The sequence below is a fragment of the Pongo pygmaeus genome, chromosome 23 (genome assembly GCF_028885625.2).
Source record: "Pongo pygmaeus isolate AG05252 chromosome 23, NHGRI_mPonPyg2-v2.0_pri, whole genome shotgun sequence".
NCBI classification, from domain to species: Eukaryota; Metazoa; Chordata; class Mammalia; order Primates; family Hominidae; genus Pongo; species Pongo pygmaeus.
Window position 1 is genome coordinate 38274495 of NC_085931.1, and position 14070 is coordinate 38288564.

General features: G+C 48.8%; 1 long non-coding RNA gene across 1 annotated transcript; it reads right to left on the reverse strand.

Moving 5' to 3' along the window:
* Nucleotides 1–6545: 6545 nt before the first annotated feature.
* Nucleotides 6546–13229, reverse strand: LOC134739231 (uncharacterized). The gene is made up of 3 exons (XR_010125837.1): nucleotides 13134–13229; nucleotides 6990–7584; nucleotides 6546–6654 (listed from the first exon to the last, which is right to left on the reverse strand). It is a non-coding gene; the product is annotated as an uncharacterized LOC134739231 (long non-coding RNA).
* Between the last annotated feature and the right edge of the window lie 841 nt (nucleotides 13230–14070).

Genomic DNA, 14070 nt, shown 5'->3' on the forward strand with positions numbered 1-14070 from the left:
GTGTCAATGTACATTATGATACTCCACAAGCACCACCTCTGTGCTAGCTAGGCCCAGGTGACGCAAAGGCAAATAAATCTGCCTTAGGGAGTAAGTAGGGTGGATGGAAAGTATTGGCCTTGAAATCTGGTCATGGTTTTTACTTCTTTCTGACTTGCTGTGCAGGCTTGGATAAGTTTCTTGCCATCTCTGGGCTTCTGTCTGCTCATCTGCAAAGTGTAAGTTTAGAAATTGTTACTCCCTAAGAGCTTTCCCCTCTGACATTTCAATACCTATGGACCAGTATTTTAATTGGCCAGATTCTGGAGGAGAGGATGCCTGGATCTTGAGGATTTGGAGGAGTTGGTGTCAGGGGGAGAACAGCATGACAAAATGAGTCTGGACTGCCTAGAGGTCATTTAGGGTGAAGTAAGGAGAGCAGTAAGGCCAAAATGGAGTGCTCATCCAGGGAATATAAAAGAGAAATGATTACAAAGATCAGCTCACCTCATTGCCAACCCACTTTCCATCCCTACCGCATCATGAGAACCATCAGAGACAGGCAGAGACTTTATAACCTAGAGCCTGGATTCTCCACAGGTGTGAAGTTTGCCCCTTGGAGGGCACAGATTCTTACAGACATACACACAGTGCATAAACAGATATCCAATATATCTGTGCTATCAAAATTTCATTGGTGGAGGCAGGGAGTGAGTAGGGAAAAATGTCTAAAAGAGTTGCTTAGGGGCCAATAATTTAAAAAAAAAGAAGTGAAGAAAAAAAGGTGAAGGTGATCTATAGGTTGCCTACTCAAATGCACATAGGGGCCAGGCAGGAAACTTCGAAAATAGATGGTATAGGAGGCAATAAGGAGTGGTGGAGACTGCGGCAGCCCAGACTAAATACATTATAGCCATTTTTTTAAAGAGTCATTTTGTTCAGGCCAAACAAAACACATCTGCAAGTTGGATCAGGCCTGCCATCCACCATTTTCAACTCTGGATTTAAATGAACAATCCAGTCCAGTCCCGGCTTCCATGACCAATGCAAACGCAGCACTCATTCTGGACCAACACTCATGGGCTGCTGCCATGTGAGGTGCCCCTGCTCACACACACACACACACATATCCTCCCCACGACAGGACCAGCAGCCTTGTTCCACAGCATGCACACATGCATATTACGGGGATTAATGCTGTGTGATGCATAGTTAATGATGCTGAATAAACATGCAGATTGGCAATCACCAATTGACTGCCATGATCAGATTCCTGAACAAGGGCTAATTGATTGGCTGCCTGTAATCATCATATTCAACACTATTTTCTTCAGCACATGTGCAAACAAATCCTTGTGAAGGGGGCCCATGGCCTTGTCTGTTTCAAGAGACACAGACCCTATGTTTGAGACTTTGATCATTGCTCCAAGTAAGGAGACTTTGGCTCCTGGACTCTTTTTCACCAGCGAGCACCAATGATGTACCACAATGGGGCAGATATTTTACAGTCATTGAGGGAAGTGTAATTATCACCATTTTGCAAATGTACACAGAATCAGGGTGCCACGGCTATCAGAAGGGGGAGCCAGGACTCCAAACCAGTCTGTTGATTCCAAAATCCACCCTCCTTCTTTTTCCAAATAGTTTCTGACCTCCTAAAGTTGATGGCACAGCAGAGGAGAAAAAGGATTTATTTACTCACCAGTTCCTCCCAGACACTGGCAATACAACAGTGAATCAAACCAGCTCCCTCCCTGGTGACAGCTATGTTCTGGTACACATTGTGTTTTGAGAGTCCCAGAGATGGTACCTCTCCATGAGTGTCTCACAGAGGAGGTGGTGTCAGAGCAGGGTTTTGAGGAATGGAAGGCAACTGCAAAGGAGATTATGAGAGAAGCTCATGGCAAAGACAAGAGCAGCAGCAAATGTGTGAAGGTGGGAAAATAAAAGATGTTGCCTCAGGAGAAGCAAATGGGCCTATTGGGGGTCTTGGAGGGAGACTATAGGAAGATAAATATGTATTAGGAAAAGAGCTCAGGGCCATCTGGTGGGATCCCTGAATACCAGGATTGAAGGGAATGGAATGGAGTAAGACTGGGACCTGAGTCCTCCAGAACAGAGCAGATGCTGAGTGTCAGGGACTTCCTTGGATCTCTGCTGACTTCTGCCCCATATTTATTACCTCCTCCCACGAAGAACACCTAGATGTTTTCTCTGGGGAAACATCTCTTCCTCATTTTCACCTGTGTGGCTTAGGTGGGATTGGCCCCACCCTTCCCAAAGAGTAGTACCTGCTACTTGATCAACCTTTCTCATTCTCCTGGACTCAGAGATTGATTCGAGATCATGGAACCCAATCAGGCCCATGACATGAAAAGAGATTGTGCAGAGACATCAGAAGACATTGTTCTCTCTTAAGTGAGGGTTACCAGAGGATCATCCATGACCTTTCAGGTGGGACAGAATGAGGATATGAGGCCTGATGAGGCCACATCCATTATCATGAAGGGAGCCTCTGGTTCAAACTATACCTGAAGCCTATTCTGCACTAGGGCTTTTCAGTTATGGAAACCAATAAATTCCTTTTGTTTGTTTGTTTGTTCAAGCCACTTTGAGCTGGGGTTTTTTGTTTGTTTTTTATAACCAAAGACTCCTAACAGATATAGGGAGATTTTTAGTTCCTTTTGGAGAAATGCATTTAATTAAAGGTCAGAGCACAAAAGACCCTGGAGTTCTCTCCATTGTTGAGAGGAGGAGAGGGTGGTGCACAGTTTGGTCATCTCAGCAAGATCTTTTGGTTCTTGTTTTGTCATTTGCCACTCCTTCTCCTGCCCTCTCCATCATCTTCCTCCCCCTGCACATCATTACCAGAGCTCTGCTTCTCTTTTTCCCACCACCCCTGGAGGACCTGCTCACAGCAAATGACCAGGGCTTCGGTCTCTTACACCCTACTGATGAAAAGTCATATTACATTTTGCAGTTGAAAGGGCCTCACGGTCATTCTCTCATCTACTGTAAATTAAATGTGGTAAAAGTATGAAATGAGCTTAGAACAAGGCCCACCCCACGGCAATCCTTGGATACATGCTTATAGCCAGCCTGACCAACATGGTGAATGTTAAAACATGGTAAAAATACAAAACTAGCTGGGTGTGATGGCAAACACCTGTAGTCCCAGCTTCTCAGGAGGCAGAAGCAGGAGAATCGCTTGAGCTTGGGAGGTGGAGGTTGCAGTGAGTCGAGATCAAGCCACTCCACTCCAGCCTGGGTGATGAGTGAGACTCCGTCTCAAAAAAGAAAGAAAAAAAATTCAAGAGATTGATTTATTGTACCACATGGTGACTATGGTTAATAACAATGTAGTATATTCTTGAAAATTGCTAGAGCAGATTTTTTTCTTTTTAAGACAGGGTTTTGCTCTGTTACTCAGGGTGGAGTGCACCGGTGCCATCTCAGCTCACTGCAGCCTCAACCTCCCAGGCTCAAGTAATCCTCCCACCTCAGCCTCCCAAATAGCTGAGACTACAGACACGCACCACTATGCCCAGCTAACTTTTTCTACTTTTTGTAGAGATGGGGTCCCACTATGTTGCCTAGGCAGGTATCAAACTCCTGGGCTCAAGCAATCTGTCCTCCTTAGCCTCCCAAATTGCTGGGATGACAGGTGTGAGCCACTGTGCCTGGCCGCTAGAGTAGATTTTAAATGTTCTCACCACAAAATATTAATAGCTGTATGACATAAAGCATATGTTAATTAGTTTGATTTAGCCATCCCACAATGCATACCCATTTCAAAACAATACACCGTGCATCATATGCAATTTTTATTTGTCAATACAAAATAATAAAGCAAAGTGAGATAATGAACATACATGCTCTAAAAGTTGGCAGGACTTGCCAGTGCCTTTACTATGTTCATGTGCATTGACCATCCAGACTGAAGAAATACATGTGGCATTTCCCAAACTTATTTGTCCACAGAACCACTTAATGTTCTGGGGAACACGGTTTGGGAAACAGTGGCTTGGGATGGTCCCTGATTATTTCTTTGGTACATTACAGCCTTTCCCACTGGCCAAGTGGTAGCCCCTCAGCAAGATGCATCCCTTTGCTGGACCTCAGTTTCCTCCTCTGTAAAGTAGAGAAGAAACCCAATATAAACATAGCTGGCATTGCCAAGATGAGGATAAGAGGTGCCCAAAGGCATGAGTCCTGAAGGGAATACACGGTTGCTCAGCCACTGTGAATTCTAGACCTGACCCCTCTTCCCTACCCCTGCCCATCTTGGAAATATATAATGACAGCTAAAAGCAAAGTCACCAAAAACATCTGATGTGAGACTGGGCCTGAGGGTTCCTGCTATCCGCTGCTGTCTCTAAATATCTGTAGCATCTCCACATTTCAATAACTCACTTGATATCTTCACAGGGAAAGAGTCAGAGAGAGGACTCACAGCCACGGGCTAACAGTTACTATCACTTGTTGCGGTGTTGACAACAAATGATCTCCCTGCTTTGTGTTTCCCTATTTCCATTTTGTTAAATTATTCTACAATAATAAACATAAATAAATTGTAAATTTGTACCATGATTTAAACAGTGCTTTGGGACATAGCCTGCCCTGGGTTCTGATTCTGGGGTAAACAGAACAGTCCTTTCCCTCTTGGCAGCCATTTTCTCACCTCTTAAATAAGAATGATACTCACTGTCATCTTTTGCTGTGTGATAAGCTATCTCAAAGCTTTGTGGTTTTAAAAAAAATCAGTCTTGCTCACAACGTTGTGAGTTAAGGGACTTGGGAAGGGCTCAGCTGGGCAGTTCACTTCTGACCTATGAGATATCTGCCGGGGCAAAATGAATTGGGGAATCCACTTCCAAAATGCCTTCTTCACTCACTCACACATGTGGCACTTCAGGGTTCCCGGTCTGTCTGTCTGTCTCTCTCTCTCTCTCTCTTTCTCTCTTTCTCTCTCCTCACCCCCACAGGCATCTCATCCTCCAGGCCTTCTTCATGTGACTTGGGCTTCCTTACAACATGGCAGCTCAGAACACATAGAGCAAGAGCTCCATGAGAGCTGGGTGAAAGCTGTAAGGCTTCTGATGACCTAGCCTCAAAAGTTCTAGAACATCACTTTCGCCACTTTTTATTGGTCAAAGCAAGTTGCAAGGTTAACCCAGATTCAAAAAGAGGCATATTGCTCCCACTCTTAATGGTAGGAATGGCAAAGAATTGGCAGTCATTTTTAATCCACCACACCCACCTACCCTCCTGAAGATTCTTATGACAACTGGATTTCAGATATCTATGAAGGGCTTAGCTCCATGCCTGCCATTTGAGATTCTGAAAATGTGAATATAATCAGATTGCCACCACATCTAGCTTTGATAATCTAATTCTCTGACATCTTCACCAAAATTGCCAAGTTTCTGTGAGGTTGCTCCTCTGCATCTCTCTGACTGCCCCACCCACCACTCCCTCTCTTCCCATCATTCAGTGTTCCAGCCTTTCTGGCCCCTTTCCCCTCTTAAACATACCACCGTTCCTCCTGCCCCAGGGCCTTTGCCCACGCAATGTTTTCTGCCTAAGATGCTCTTCTCTCCACCTCCTCTGACCTGATTAACTGCTCCTCATACTTTTGATCTCCTGCCCAAAGCATCGCCTCTTCCAGGAAGTCCATCCTGATTGCCTAACAGGTTGGTTCCCTTGCTATGTATTCTCTCTATTAAGCCCAGTGGCTTTCCATGAGAGTGAGGAGTACAGCTTATAATCACACAATCATTTGGGTTATTATTGAATTACAATGCTGTCTCCCCATGAGACTGGGGGCGTCTTGTTTCCTGCCATCGCCCCTCCTGCCCAGCACACAGCATGGCACCAGGACCCCATAAATGCTTGTTGATGGGATGACAGGAAGGAAAGACAGTCCATGCAGGAGGCCTTACCATCATTATTCCGCTGTCACCTACACTGTCCCCATCAACAGCAGTCTCAGGAACACATCAGTCTCTGCCCTCCCTTCTACCATCACTTGGGGGTCCCACTTGAGCATTATAGATCCTCTGTGCCCCAGACAGCTCTACCAACACTCATGCCCAATACATGCCTTCTCCTTTGGGGACGTCTGCCTGCTGTGAAATAGCAAAGACCTCAGACCCCTGGGTGGAAACTGCTTCCTTTCTGCAGGGACAGCTGCTGAACAGGGCCCTGCACTGTGGGAGCTTGTGAAATCAGAAAGAGACTCCTTGGTCTGTTATATGACCCCTCAGAGTTTCAGGGCCTCTCCACCTTCCCTGGCCCTGACCCCAAGAGCCAGGATCCTTTTTGAAGAAGACCTTGTTTAGGCAGCAAGCAGGCATGCGCTCTGTCCCACCTGAGGAGATACACTGAACACAGAACACATGCCCTTACACCGAAAGCTCCTTTTGTTGCACTCAGGAGTTTGTTCATGGCCGCAGCTACCACTGAAAGGGCACCTGCTGTCTTCCAGGCACCTCCTGATCACCCCATGAAGTGAGTGCTGTAGTTAAACCAATGTTACAGATGAGGAAACTGAGGCCCAGAGAGGGGAGGTAACTTGCTCAAGGTCATATGGTTTGTAGATGGTGAAAAACAGAAGATGAGTTCAGTTCTGTTGGGCCGGGCTCTCCACCCATATGATCATGGTCTTTAGCGGTCCTGGAGAATTGAAGGGAACAGACCTAGAGTCACTATGAGAGGAAAGGAGGGAATAATAATGACAGGAAAAGTAGCATCCCCAAAATGCATCCCTGTGCATGCACGTCCACACATACTCCTACTTACATGCATGCTCCACACAGACTTACACACACTTACATGCTTATGTTCACACACTCACCTTCACATGCAAACACACACCCGCTCACATGCTCAGTCACACGTTCACACGTTCACACACGTTCACATACAATCCCACACTCACACTTGCATACACACCCACGTGTTCACACTCGCATGCTCACACACACTCAAATGTTGAGACTCATGCATACCTGTGTGGCTTCCAGAAGCATCCCCTGCCCAAGTCGGAAGCCTCACATTGGCCGGAAGTGTGGTGCCTGGTGCAGGACACAGCCCCTGGAGGGGGTCTTGGCTGCAACAGCTGACCCCAGCGCTGGACAGGCACATGCTCCAGGAAGCCAGGAGGATGCCCTCCCAGCCCTTCCACTGCAGTATCTGGGTAACAGGAACGTGTAGACTGAATCTCTGGGTCAGGTCATCCAAGGAGGCAGAATAGGCTAGTGATCAGATCCCAGGCTTGAGAGTCGGTTGGCTCCAGGTTCAGTTCTGTCTCCCCTACTTTTTGGGGCAAGATCCTTATCCCCACCTGGCCTCAGCATCGTCACCTATAAAATGGTAATAACCAAACCATCCACCACGAGGGTCTGAGTCTAAATGAGATGAGTCCTCTAAAGTATTTGGCTAGAGCAAAGTTGGTTAGAGCAAAGCTCTAACACATAGAGCTCTTATGTGTTATTTTTCATTGCGATTCTTTGTATGATTATTTCGGCAGATGGTTGTTATTTCGCAGTGCGTGATGCCAGAGATGAGGCAGGGAGTTGCTCCTCAAAGCAAGCTTTGACATGGCTAGGAAATGAAAGGAGAAGAAGCTGGTGTCACCAGAAAACACAGAGATTGGGGCTATTTAGTGACGGGGCCAAAAAGCAGCCTTGGGACACCCTTTGGTGTCCCCCGGGAGCCACGCCACATCACCAAGGAGAGGTCACATCTGCTCATTCCACTCCCTCAGCTGAGACCCAGGGTCAGGTCTCAGAAAACACAGAAAAGATAGAGCCATCCTACCCCAAGAAGTGATTCTAGTTTTGTTCTAACAGGTTGCAGTGTAGAAATAAACAGAAACGTTGCCAAGAGTCTCTGATGCCTCGGACGATTTCCTTGGGTTGTCCTTCAACTATGTTGAATAGGAAGAGGACGAAAGACGCAATTAAAGCAACGTATGATTCGCCATAAATAATAAATCAATAACCATCGGTGATTCGCCCATCTCTCTTCAACTGGGTTTAAAACAAAAAATTAAATATAGAACAAAGGAAACTATAAAGGAAATACAAGAAGCAGCGGGAGAGAGATTTTCCCGCTGTTTCTTGCCTTTAAAAAAAAAAATACCCTCCAAGGGAATCGGTCTTGGCTGAGGAGGAGGGCTGGGTGGCTCCGTGGGGGGTCGTCATACCAGCAAGCCGCCTGACTAAACACTCCCCCGCCGAACCTCGGATTTCGAGCTGCACAAAAAAGAATGAAACCCACCCAGAGTGGGTCTGGGGGCTGCACAGGGAAGAGCTGAAGTCCGAGAATCTTGGACTGGACTTCGAACTCTGCCCTTTCACTGGCTTGTGACCTCACCTCGGGCATTGCTGCACTTCCAAGCTCTTCATTTGCAAAATGAGGGACCAGCTCTGTATCCCCTGGTTTGGGGCGGGGGGCGGAGGGGGCTGTCAGGAGGATGGAATGAGATAGACCAGAAGGCTCTGGAACCTTGGAGATAACAAGGGAGCTCATTCAGGTCAAATGTCATTCTGGAATGAAAATGTGTCACCAGTTTTGTTCAAAGCAGGGCCTGCAACAACAACATGTCCATGATTGAATTCCACAGAGCTTTCCCTGGAGGGAGAGGCCCTGTGGGTCGTGCCAGCTCCTACAACCACGCACAGTGCACACTGGTGCCGGGATTTGCCTGCTGACCCATAAAGGGTTAACCTGCCAACCTGACTAGCCGCGTTCTTGCAACTTGTATTTTTTTGAGTAGGTACTATGTTCATGCCAGAGGGGGCCTCCACTGACAACCTGAGCTCTGAGGTCTTCTCTCCCACAAGAAGGCAGAGGAGGGTTGGGAGGTAAAGGGAAATGGAGAGGGTCCCCCAGGTATCCAACATCGTTCTCAGCCTCTGGCCTGGTGGTCTGTGGCCTTCCCTCCCATTGCTCCAGAGACCATCCATGGTCAACAACCTCAAATCCATGAGCGTTACACATTTCTCCACTTGCTGGTTTGTCAGCCCCTCATGGGCCTCTATTCTTTCCCTTCTCTGTATCCCCAACCTTGACCGTTGGCAAGGAAGGGCACCCAGTCCCCTTCCTCTCTAACTCTAGGATCAGCCAAGTGACTTGCTTTGTCAACGGGATGTTAGCAAACATGATGCAAGTGGAAGTATCAAAAGCACTGCGTGATTGGGCTCACTCTCACTTTTGTACCCTTGCCAAGGCCATAAGGACATACTCAAGCTAGTCTGCTGGAGGATGAGACATGTGAGGCTGAGCCCAGTCATCCCAGCCATGCCAGGTGAAGCCAGTCTAGATCAGCCAGCAGCCAGCCAGGACTTGTAAACCCAGCCAAGATCAGCCAAGCCCAGCCCAGAGCTGCCCAGCCCAGCAAGCCTGGCAGAGAAGCTGAACCTCATGAATACATGAGCTAAATATATGTCTAAGGTTGAATCCACTGAGCGTTAGTGGCTGTTTGTTATGCAGCATTATTGTGGTGATAGATAACTGATATACTTGCCAGCTCCTCAGACTTGATATATGCCCAGTTAAACTCACTTTCTTTGGCCCCAAGCTGCCCATTGAGACACCATCACTCTTCCCACTGGGCACCAGATGCTGTGCCATAAATTACACCCCTAAGCATCTCTGAATTTGGACTTATCTTACCTGACCATCAGTCAGGCTCTTGTGCCTGGATTACTGCCACAGCCACCACCTGTGGACTAGTCTCCCCCATCTAGTATTGTCCCTGCCAACTTCTTACCAACCCAGCCCCCAGGAAGAATTTTCTAAATGTATATATGCTTAAGAACATCTACCACCAGCCAGAAATGCACTCCATCCTGGCTCACCTCCCCAAATGTCTACTCATATTTTACTCCTTTGGGTGTCCTTCACTCCAGTACATGGAACTACAACACCCTTTTCTGCAAACATCATCCAGTTTCATGACTGTGTCTTTGCATACACTGTTCCCACTACCAAAGATGCTCTTCCCTGCTTCTTCTATCTTGGCAATTTCTTTCTTTTTCTTTTTTTTGTGTGTTTTTTGTTGTTGTTATTGTTGTTGTTGTTGTTGTTGTTTTTAAGAGACAGGGTCTCACTCTGACACCCAAACTGGAGTGCAGTGATGCCATCACAGCTCACTGTGCCCTCAAACACCAGGGCTCAATCGATCCTCCCACCTCATCCTCCTGAATAGCTGGTACTACAGGCAGGCACCACCACATCTGGCTAATTTTAAAAATTTTTGTAGAGATAGGGGTCTCACTATATTGTCCAGGCTGGTCTTGAACTGCTGGCCTCAAGTGATTCTCCCACCTCAGCTTCCTAAAGCACTGGAATTACAGACGTGAGCCACCTTGTTTAGCCCATCTTAGTAATTTCTATAAAAAACTCCTTCATAAACGACTGCAAGTGTCACCCTCTTTAGGAAATTGCAAGCTGTCCCAAGGATGAAGTACAGCAGCCCAGGTAAGAACTTCTTACCTGTGGGACGTAATTCACCTTCTTCCTGCAACTGTCAGAAAGCTTGGCGTGAGACTTTGAGCTTTGACCTCCACCAGTCTGCTGTGGGGGACACACAGCCATTGAAGACACACTGGACTGGCTTTAAATCCCCACTTGTCCTCTCCCTGGCTGGGACTTCAGCTCCCTGGGCCTCAGTGTTCTTAGCAGTCCCAAGTTCCCGGTGGAATGTTAGAGCTGAGGACCCATACAGCCATGCAGGGAACACAAGATCTCACAGGGTCATCCCTGACCCCACTGTGCAGAGGGGAACTCTGAGGCTTCAAGAGGCCGAATGGTGTGCCCAAGGCCATGTAACTTTGGTGCTGGCAGGCCTGGAGTTGGAGGTACACCCCCAGGGCTGAGTGGTCTCAGAGGTTCCCACCATCATCTTCCCTTCCTCTACCTCAGTCTCTCCCCCTCCCAAGACCCATTCTATCATTCTCCTCCTGTTTCATTCCAGCAGTGGCCCTGACCCCTGTCCCGGGGGCCATCATTAGATTACAGATAAAGCTCAGCCAGGCAGGCAGGAGAGCCCCTCCCCCACCCGTGACCTCTGCCAACAGATGAATGGGGTGGGGGAGAGGCAGAGGCGAGGGTGCAGAGCAGAGGGAGGAGATAAGAACATTCAAGGAAGCTGGGGTGGTGGGACAAGAGTCGGGAGCCCAGGGCACCCCTGGGAGCTGGGAAAGACTATGAGTCATAAATGGGAAAACTGAAGTTTGTCCCACATCCCACTGACTCTCAGTGACCAGTGTGGGCACAGAGCTCCTGATCCAGTGCTCCTCCAAGTGGCGAGAACAAGCCCCACCTGACCTCAGATGGAGATCTTCCTTTCCCAGAGCCCTGGGCAGGCAAGGGGTTTGTTTATCCTCTCTACAACCCAGAGAGGTGGGTAACATCGACACACTTGGACCTATTTTACAGATGGAGCCACTGAGGCCCTGAGTGTTACACTGCCACACCCAAGGTCTTGCAGAGAGACCACAGAGGAGCTGGGATAAAACCCCAGCCCACTGCCTCCACTTCAGCGTAGACATGGATGTTCCTAGATCCTAAAGTGGGGAGGGTGGGGAGTGGCAGGGCTGGAAGGCACTAATGTTTGTTGGCGCCTACTATGTGCTGGTGACTGGATTCGAAGGTATGTGGGACAGGTGTGGCCCCCACCCTTTCAGAGCTCACAGCCACAGTCCTTCCATAGGACACAGAAACACAGGCTGGACAGTGCAGTGACAGAGGACCCAGTCATTGCTATGCCTGTTTCACACATGCGGAAAAGGAGCTCAGAGCTCAGGTGGAGACTTGGTTCCCCACCCTGGACTTCCTTTTCCACCAACTCACTGCTCTCCTCGCAGTCAGGACCTTCGTAGACTGGATTCTCAAGTTCCAAAGGCTGGGTCAGCCTTTGCTTGTTCCTGTGGCAGATGCAGAGGCCTGGCTGGTCACAGCCAGCCATGAGCATCCACCAGTCACCCACCCATGGCCTTGAAGGTTTCAAGAGGGGTTCCCCAGACAGGGGTCAAAGTGCAGCCTCCCTGGATACCAGGGGGACTCTGGATGCTGTGGAGTCTTGGGATGAGGGTATCACTTACAGTGGGGTGTAGACACACAGGCGAGCAATGCACGTACAGGTGCAGACACACACACACATGCATGCACACATGCACACAATCATGCTGGCCTTGGAAGCAGCTAGTCTGTAGCCACCAGACATCAGGACCAAGACCAAAGCAAATAGAGAAATCAAATTTCTCTCAAAAGCACTTGCAATATGTTCCTGTGGCGCTGAGAAATCCCTCCATTTCATGGGTTGTGAAAGATGCCGACTCCAAGACAAAATAATGGGATTTATTTCACAAGCACAGTGCGTTCCTGCAGGGCCGCCCCTTCCCACTCATCTCAAGTTTTGCACCCTCCTTGGCATCCCTGGAGAAGCCTCAGAAACCATCAAGTCCCCGGCGCGCTCATTTTACAGACTGGGAGACTGAGGCCGGGGTAGGAGGTGAGGGAGACAGAACTCGCCCAGGGTCACCTGGGGCCAGGAAGTGAATCAAACTCAAGCCTGTCTGAGGCCAGGCCGGGGATTCTGACCTCCTTCTGTTAGAATTCTGGAAAATCATCTCAGGATCTTTTTTGGTTTTCTTTTTTTTCTGGCCCTTACTTGCTCTTCTCTGTTTGTCTCTCTCCATTTAAAAAAATTCTCTCCTTAATCCTTCCTCTCCTTGTCCCTACTCCTAAGACTCTCTCTCTCCCTCTCCCAATGGCTTACTCTCTCTTTCTTCATTTCTCTACCTCCTTTTCCCTCCCACACCGTCTCCATCATTCTTTCTCCCTTACCTCAATTGTATCCTTGTCCTCCCTTTTGCTCCTGAAGCCCTTCCCCTCTCTTCTGCACCTTTCTTGCAGGCCTGCTCACGCCCTTCACACACTCACCTACTTTAGAGGGTGCCCTCTGCCTCCCTGCCTCCACCAGCATCGCCTCTGCCAGATCCCCTAGCCTTAGCTCCAAAGCACATGCCACCCAGAGGGTCCTAAACCAGCTAGGAAGCCCCCACCCGGGACCACCAGGCCCCAGCCCCAGCTGTATTTGCAGCCACAGAGGAGCCCCCCACCCAGAGTGAGAGAACAGGCACCTGATGGAAGCGGAGTTGAGGCCAAGCAGGCGTGAGCCGTGATTAAAGCACGCACTTCTTCCCAGCAGCCTGGTTTGCATTACATCCGGCCGGGCGGGCTCCAGGCTGACAGCTGGACGCACTTTTCCAGGGCGCAAGGAAGGCAGTCAGACCGTGTGTGTGCACACATGCATGGGCTCCGTCCCGGACAGGCCAGTAATGGCTTTCACGTGGAGAATGCGGCAAACTTCTCCAACCTCAAGCACCGATTTTCCTGTCAAGAGATGATGGATTCAAAAAAAAAAAAAAAATTATAATCACAAAGAAAAGGGCTTTGGAGTTTGCACAAAAGGGTCAGACCCTGTGAAGTCAGATTCTGAAATGGAACCAGAAGCTGGAGACAATGGAAGTAGGAAGAAAGACGGAGGGAGAAAGACCCTAGTGTCTGTCCTCAGTGGCTGCGGCCAGGGCTGGGAAGGTATTCATGGCCCAAGAAGGACAGAAAAGAAACCACTGCCTGAGGGTCTGGCTCAGCTCTGCAATCCCTCCTCCCCAGGTAGGACAGACAGCCCAGAGGTATGAGGCCAGGTTCCAGCATTTGACTGTGGGTTTGAATCCAAGCTCCTTTGCTGACTGCAGTGATAGAACTGATCAAGTATCAGCTTCCACCTCTGTTAAACGGGGCTCCTGTGCCTCATTCCTGGGGCTGCAGAGAAATTCGCTGAGCTGAGACTTGCACACCAGTCAGCTCATGGCTTGAACCTCTCCTAGCTGTCGTGAGCTTGTCCTCCCTGGAGAAGAGCGCTGGAGCAGAAGGCAACAAACCCCGATCCATTCTGGCTTTGCCTGCTGGGTTATCTCAGGCTCAGTTTGCCCATCTGCAAAATGGGCAGGCAGGACACTGAGCCCTCCCGCGTCCTGCTAGTTTCCTGACCTGCCCTAGAGCCTGACTCACAGA